General features: G+C 42.0%; 5 non-coding genes across 5 annotated transcripts; all 5 read left to right on the top strand.

Moving 5' to 3' along the window:
* Positions 1–3805: 3805 nt before the first annotated feature.
* trnas-aga (transfer RNA serine (anticodon AGA)) lies at positions 3806–3887 on the top strand. The gene has a single exon. It is a non-coding gene; the product is annotated as a tRNA-Ser (tRNA).
* Positions 3888–4762: 875 nt separating this feature from the next.
* On the top strand, positions 4763–4844 carry trnas-aga (transfer RNA serine (anticodon AGA)). The gene has a single exon. It is a non-coding gene; the product is annotated as a tRNA-Ser (tRNA).
* An 875-nt stretch (positions 4845–5719) lies between these two features.
* On the top strand, positions 5720–5801 carry trnas-aga (transfer RNA serine (anticodon AGA)). The gene has a single exon. It is a non-coding gene; the product is annotated as a tRNA-Ser (tRNA).
* Positions 5802–6232: 431 nt separating this feature from the next.
* Positions 6233–6314, top strand: trnas-uga (transfer RNA serine (anticodon UGA)). The gene has a single exon. It is a non-coding gene; the product is annotated as a tRNA-Ser (tRNA).
* An 836-nt stretch (positions 6315–7150) lies between these two features.
* On the top strand, positions 7151–7232 carry trnas-aga (transfer RNA serine (anticodon AGA)). Its single transcript has one exon. It is a non-coding gene; the product is annotated as a tRNA-Ser (tRNA).
* Positions 7233–7500: the final 268 nt, after the last annotated feature.

A 7500-nucleotide genomic window follows, 5' to 3' on the forward strand; every position in this document is an offset into this window, starting at 1 on the left:
TATAGAGCAGATAGAGGGAGAGCAGGGAGAGATAATTAAGGACTATGTAGGGATAGCAGTTAGGGTAGAACAATATTATAGGGAACTATTTAGCAAGGGAGAGATAGATCAGGATAGCATGAGGCAGGCGATAGGACAGATAGGGAGAGAGTTGAGTGTAGAGGATAGGGAATGGTGTGATAGAGAGATAGGGACAGGAGAGATAGAGGCAGCGATAGCAGGATTAGGGAGAAATAAGAGTCCAGGGATAGATGGCATTGTAGGTGAATTTTATATAGAATTTAGGGAAGAGTTAGTGCCAGTGTTAGGGAAAGTGTTTAGATGGATAGAGGAGAAGGGAGAGATAGTAGGGAACATAGGTGTAGGGCTAGTTAGCATCATACACAAAAAAGGAAGTAGGGATAGATTAGAAAATTACAGACCACTCACCATGTTGAATAATGATTATAAAATACTGGCACGGGTGTTAGCTGCTAGAATTAAAAAAGTGATAGGGATGGTAGTTGGGGAGACACAGGCCTATAGCATACCGGGGAGGGACATATCAGACACAATCAACAGCATTAGGGACACAATTGAGCACATGAAGACAGACAGAGGAGGGATAGTTATTAGTTTAGATCTCAACAAGGCCTTTGATAGAGTAGATCACCTTTACCTGTACACGGTGTTAGAAAGAGTAGGATTTGGGCATAGGTTAATAGGTTGGGTCAGGACAATGTATAGTAGGGCAGTTAGTTGTGTGAAGGTTAATGGGATTGTCACAAACACTTTTAGAATAGAAAGATCAGTTAGGCAAGGGTGTCCGATGTCGGCTCTGCTGTACTCACTGTCAGCAGAGCCGCTGGCAGAACTTATAAAACACAACGATAGGATTACAGGGATAGACACACCAGGAGGGAAAGTTAGTTTATTATATCAATATGCAGATGACACAACAGTTACAGTTAGAGATAGAGCCAGTGTAGGGGAAGTGATAGGGACGGTAGGGCTGTACGGTAGGGCGTCAGGGGCAAAATTAAACATAGACAAGTCAGAGATTATGTACGTAGGAAAAGGAAGGTTAGAAAGAGGAGAGACAGGGCTGAGAGAGAAAGAAGATTATATCAAGATATTAGGGATAAATGTAGGGATAAAAGATAAAGAAGGCAGGGACAGACAGTATGAAGGGATAGTTAATAGTATAGGGAAAACACTTAGGTTTTGGAAGAATAGGGGATTAAAGATTAGAGGGAAAGTTTTAGTTGTTAATCAGTTAGTGATGAGTAGGCTAGTGCACATAATGAATAGTTTAGAAATGCCAGAGAGAGTAGGGAAAGTGATAGATAAGTTGATAGGTGAGTTTATATGGGAGGGAAAGGGAGTTAGAATAGCAAGGGAGGTATTAGAAAACGAATATGAAGATGGAGGGTTAAAATTAATAAATATAGATAGAAAGAAAAAATCACTAAGAATAAAAACTATGGTTAGATTTTTAAAAAACAAAGATGATCAAATATGGAAAGTATTTTTGAGAGAAGCCATAAACCGGAGCGGGGGGTGTGGAGAGAGTGGAGTGTACATGGTGTTGATGAAAGGGATGTTGAATGGTGTGTCTGAGTTTTATAAGGAAGTGTTGGAAGCGTGGGGAGAGTTTGTGAAAGGAGTGCATTATGAGTGTAAGAATGTGAAGCAAGTGTGGGAGCAGCCCGTGTTTTTAAACCCAAAAATCACGCACGAAGGGAAAACTTTATATAACAGGGTGGTGTGGAGAGCAGGGATTAGGAAGGTGAAGGATTTAGTTTATCAAGTGATTCCAGGGTTCATGAGGGCACAGGTGATAGTAGACGAGGTCAGAGAGAACTGGGACGAGATAGGAATAGGGACTGCACAAGGGTTATTAGAAAAGATAAAGGGAGGGATGCCTGGAGAATGGATGAGGATGATAGAGAATGCACAAGAGGATGAAGGAGAGATTGAGTTGTATGTGGGAGAGGGTGAAAGGAAAGTGAATGTGAAGAGTATGAAGACGAGAGTGTTTTATAGATGTTTGAGGATGAATGAAGTGAGGAGGCCGGCTGCAGAGAAAGTTTGGGAACGAGTGATGAATGGAATGAATGTAAAGGATGTGTGGAAAAACCTGAGAGTGAAGTGGAACACGAATGAATGTGAACATTTTGACTACATGCTCAGACACAATAGAATTTTCAATAACCTGGTAATCAGCAAATTTGATGTGAATGTGAGAAGAGAGTGTGATGTGTGTGAAACAGAAGTGGAGACATGTATGCATGAGTTTTATGAATGCAATAAATTAGAACAATATTTCGAAAACATTAAAGCTTTAATTAATAGATGTTGGGTAGGGGCAATAGCAGATAAGAATGAATGGAAAAGGTTGTGGCTGTTTGGAGTGAATGGGAGGATGAAAGGTGTGAATGTCAATTTACTTAATTATGTCCTCAGCCACGCCAGGTTCGCTGTCAGAGTCAGGAGGAACCTGGCCCATTATGAGAAGAGAAAGGAGGAGGTCTGGCAGATATTCCAGACTCTGACAAAGAGAGATATACACATGGTGAAACTACATATTAATAAAGAGGATTTTGAGGTTGATTTTATTGAGGGGAGCACATTTATTGAATATGATAATGAAGGAAAATTAATTTTGGATTTTGGATAGGTATTTATGTTTAAAAGTCAGAGTATTTTTGGTTTAATATTTGGAAAATTTTGAGTTATGTTTTGTTTTTGTCTTTTTGCGAAATGAGTATGCTAATTGAAATTGTATATAAAATGTTTAAGTTGTATGTCTTTGTTTTAAATCACAAATGTAAATAATGTGCACTGTTAAATTCTATTTTTTTGATAATAAAAGAGAAAAAAAAAAAAAAGGCGATGGACTAGAAATCCATTGGGGTCTCCACGCGCAGGTTCAAATCCTGCCGACAACGTTGTTCTTTTCATGTGAAGAAAAGTAATGAAAAAATATGGATATCTTACCAAACGCAGTTCTCACAGGTTGTCGCCACCGACTGGGTAAGGCCATGGGCTAGAAATCCATCGGGGTCTCCACAGCCAGGTTCAAAGTGTGTCCGAAAAAATCACTCTCCTCAAATGAAGGCAAGCAATGCATATACATGGATACCTTTATAAAAACAGATCCCTACTGTAGTGGTGGCTGAGTGGTTAAGGCAATTGACTAGAAACCCACTGGTGTCTGCCCGGGCAGGTTATATACCTGAAAAGTAAGGAACTCTTTTCATATCAAGACAAGTAATAAATATACATGGATAACTTACTAATGGCAGCTCTGCTGGGTTGATGTGGCCATCTGGTTAAGGCGATGGACTAGGAATCCATTGGGCTCCTTCCACGCAGGCTCACATCCTGCCAACGATGTCATTCCTCTCATTTGAAGACAAGAAATGAATACACCTTACCAAAGGTAAGGCAAACTAGTAGAAATACATCAGGCTCTGCCAGTGCAGGTTAGAATCCTGTGATAAATAAGTCATTTTTTATAACAAGACAAGTAATATGTATGGTTACTTTAACAAGGGTGGTTCACCCATGTTGTTGTGGTCGAGTGGTTAAGGTGATGGGCTAGAAATCCGTTGGGGTGTCCCTGCGCAGGTTGGAATCCTGCTGACAAGGTCACTCTATTCAATTGAAGACAAGCAATGAATAAACCTAACCAGAGGTAAGGCAAAGTACTAGAAATCCATTCGGGTCTGCCAGACTGGAGTCCTGCCTAGGATGTCACTCATTTCATATCAAGACAAGTAAAAAATATACACGGATGCCTTAATGACAGTGTTTCACCCATGTTGTCGTGGCCGAGTGGTTAAGGCGATGGACTAGAAATCCATTGGGGTCTCCCCGCGCAGGTTCGAATCCTGCCGACAACGTTGTTCTTTTCATGTGAAGACAAACAATGAAAAAATATGGATATCTTACCAAACGCAGTTCTCACAGGTTGTCGCCACCGACTGGGTAAGGCCATGGGCTAGAAATCCATCGGGGTCTCCACAGCCAGGTTCAAAGTGTGTCCGAAAAAATCACTCTCCTCAAATGAAGGCAAGCAATGCATATACATGGATACCTTTATAAAAACAGATCCCTACTGTAGTGGTGGCTGAGTGGTTAAGGCAATTGACTAGAAACCCACTGGTGTCTGCCCGGGCAGGTTATATACCTGAAAAGTAAGGAACTCTTTTCATATCAAGACAAGTAATAAATATACATGGATAACTTACTAATGGCAGCTCTGCTGGGTTGATGTGGCCATCTGGTTAAGGCGATGGACTAGGAATCCATTGGGCTCCTTCCACGCAGGCTCACATCCTGCCAACGATGTCATTCCTCTCATTTGAAGACAAGAAATGAATACACCTTACCAAAGGTAAGGCAAACTAGTAGAAATACATCAGGCTCTGCCAGTGCAGGTTAGAATCCTGTGATAAATAAGTCATTTTTTATAACAAGACAAGTAATATGTATGGTTACTTTAACAAGGGTGGTTCACCCATGTTGTTGTGGTCGAGTGGTTAAGGTGATGGGCTAGAAATCCGTTGGGGTGTCCCTGCGCAGGTTGGAATCCTGCTGACAAGGTCACTCTATTCAATTGAAGACAAGCAATGAATAAACCTAACCAGAGGTAAGGCAAAGTACTAGAAATCCATTCGGGTCTGCCAGACTGGAGTCCTGCCTAGGATGTCACTCATTTCATATCAAGACAAGTAATAAATATACACGGATGCCTTAATGACAGTGTTTCACCCATGTTGTCGTGGCCGAGTGGTTAAGGCGATGGACTAGAAATCCATTGGGGTCTCCCCGCGCAGGTTCGAATCCTGCCGACAACGTTGTTCTTTTAATGTGAAGACAAATAATGAAAAAATATGGATATCTTACCAAACGCAGTTCTCACAGGTTGTCGCCACCGACTGGGTAAGGCCATGGGCTAGAAATCCATCGGGGTCTCCACAGCCAGGTTCAAAGTGTGTCCGAAAAAATCACTCTCCTCAAATGAAGGCAAGCAATGCATATACATGGATACCTTTATAAAAACAGATCCCTACTGTTGTGGTGGCTGAGTGGTTAAGGAAATTGACTATAAACCCACTGGTGTCTGCCCGGGCAGGTTATATACCTGAAAAGTAAGGAACTCTTTTCATATCAAGACAAGTAATAAATATACATGGATAACTTACTAATGGCAGCTCTGCTGGGTTGATGTGGCCATCTGGTTAAGGCGATGGACTAGGAATCCATTGGGCTCCTTCCACGCAGGTTCACATCCTGCCAACGATGTCATTCCTCTCATTTGAAGACAAGAAATGAATACACCTTACCAAAGGTAAGGCAAACTAGTAGAATTACATCAGGCTCTGCCAGTGCAGGTTAGAATCCGGTGATAAATAAGTCATTTTTTATAACAAGACAAGTAATATGTATGGTTACTTTAACAAGGGAGGTTCACCCATGTTTTTGTGGTCGAGTGGTTAAGGTGATGGGCTAGAAATCCGTTGGGGTGTCCCTGAGCAGGTTGGAATCCTGCTGACAAGGTCACTCTATTCAATTGAAGACAAGCAATGAATAAACCTAACCAGAGTTAGGGCAAAGTACTAGAAATCCATTCGGGTCTGCCAGACTGGATTCCTGCATAGGATGTCACTCATTTCACATTAAAACAAGTAATAAATATACACGGATGCCTTAATGAAGGTGTTTCACCCATGTTGTCGTGGCCGAGTGGTTAAGGCGATGGACTAGAAATCCATTGGGGTCTCCACGCGCAGGTTCAAATCCTGCCGACAACATTGCTCTTTTCATGTGATGACAAGTAATGAAAAATTATGGGTATCTTACCAAAAGCAGCTCTCCCAGGTTGTCGCCACCGAGTGGGTAAAGCAATGGGCTAAGAATCCATTCGGGTCTCCCCACCTTGGTTCAGATAGTGTCGACAACGTCACTCTTCTCATTTGAAGATAAGCAATGATTATACCTTACCAAAGGTAAGGCAAACTACTAGAAATACATTGGGGTTTCCCTGCGCAGGTTGGAATCCTGCTGACAAGGTCACTCTATTCAATTGAAGACAAGCAATGAATAAACCTAACCAGAGGTAAGTCAAAGTACTAGAAATCCATTCGGCTCTGCCAGACTGGAGTCCTGCATAGGATGTCACTCATTTCATATCAAGACAAATAATAAATATACACGGATGCCTTATTGAAGGTGTTTCACCCATGTTGTCGTGGCCGAGTGGTTAAGGCGATGGATTTGAAATCCATTGGGGTCTCCCCGCGCAGGTTCAAATCCTGCTGACAACGTTGCTTTTTTCATATGAAGACATGTAATGAAAAAATATGGATGTTTTACCAAAGACAGCTCTCAAAGGTTGTCGCCACCGACTGGGTAAGGCAATGGGCTAGAAATCTATTGGGGTCTCCCCAGCCAGGTTCAAATAGTGCCGACAACGTCTCTTTTCTATTTGAAGACAAGCGATGTTTATACCTCACCATAGGTAAGGCAAAGTACTAGAAATCAATTGGGGTGTGCCAGCGCAGGTTAGAATCTTGCATTAAGTAAATCACTCTTTTCATATCATGACAAGTAATGAATATACATGGATAACTTACTAAAGGCAGCTCTGCTGGGTTGATGTGGCCAACTGCTTAAGGCGATGGACTAGGAATCCATTGGGCTCTGACCACGCGGGTTCACTTCCTGCCAACAATGACACTTCTCTCATTTGAAGACAAGCAATGAATACACCTTACCAAAGGTAAGAAAAACTACTAGAAATACATTGGGCTCTGCCAGTGCAGGTTAGAATCCTGTGATAAGTAAGTCATTTTTTATAAGAAGAGAAGTAATATGTATGGTTACCTTAACAAAGGTGGTTCACCTATGTTGTTGTGGTCGAATGGTTAAGGTTATGGGCTAGAAATCCATTGGGGTGTCCCTGCGCAGGTTGGAATCCTGCTGACAAGGTCACTCTATCCAATTGAAGACAAGCAATGAATAAACCTAACCAGAGTTAGGGCAAAGTAGTAGAAATCCATTCGGGTCTGCCAGACTGGAGTCCTGCATAGGATGTCACTCATTTCATATCAAGACAAGTAATGAATATACACGGATGCCGTGATGAAGGTGTTTCTCCCAAGTTGTCGTGGCCGAGTGGTTAAGGCGATGGACTAGAAATCCATTGGGGTCTCCCCGCGCAGGTTCAAATCCTGCCGACAACGTTGCTCTTTTCATGTGAAGACAAGTAATGAAAAATTATGGGTATCTTACCAAAAGCAGCTCTCCCAGGTTGTCGCCACCGAGTGGGTAAAGCAATGGGCTAAGAATCCATTCGGGTCTCCCCACCTTGGTTCAAATAGTGTCGACAACGTCACTCTTCTTATTTGAAGATAAGCAATGATTATACCTTACCAAAGGTAAGGCAAACTACTAGAAATACATTGGGGTTTCCCTGCGCAGGTTGGAATCCTGCTGACAAGGTCACTCTAT

This window comes from Antennarius striatus, chromosome 4 (genome assembly GCF_040054535.1).
Source record: "Antennarius striatus isolate MH-2024 chromosome 4, ASM4005453v1, whole genome shotgun sequence".
NCBI lineage: Eukaryota > Metazoa > Chordata > Actinopteri > Lophiiformes > Antennariidae > Antennarius > Antennarius striatus.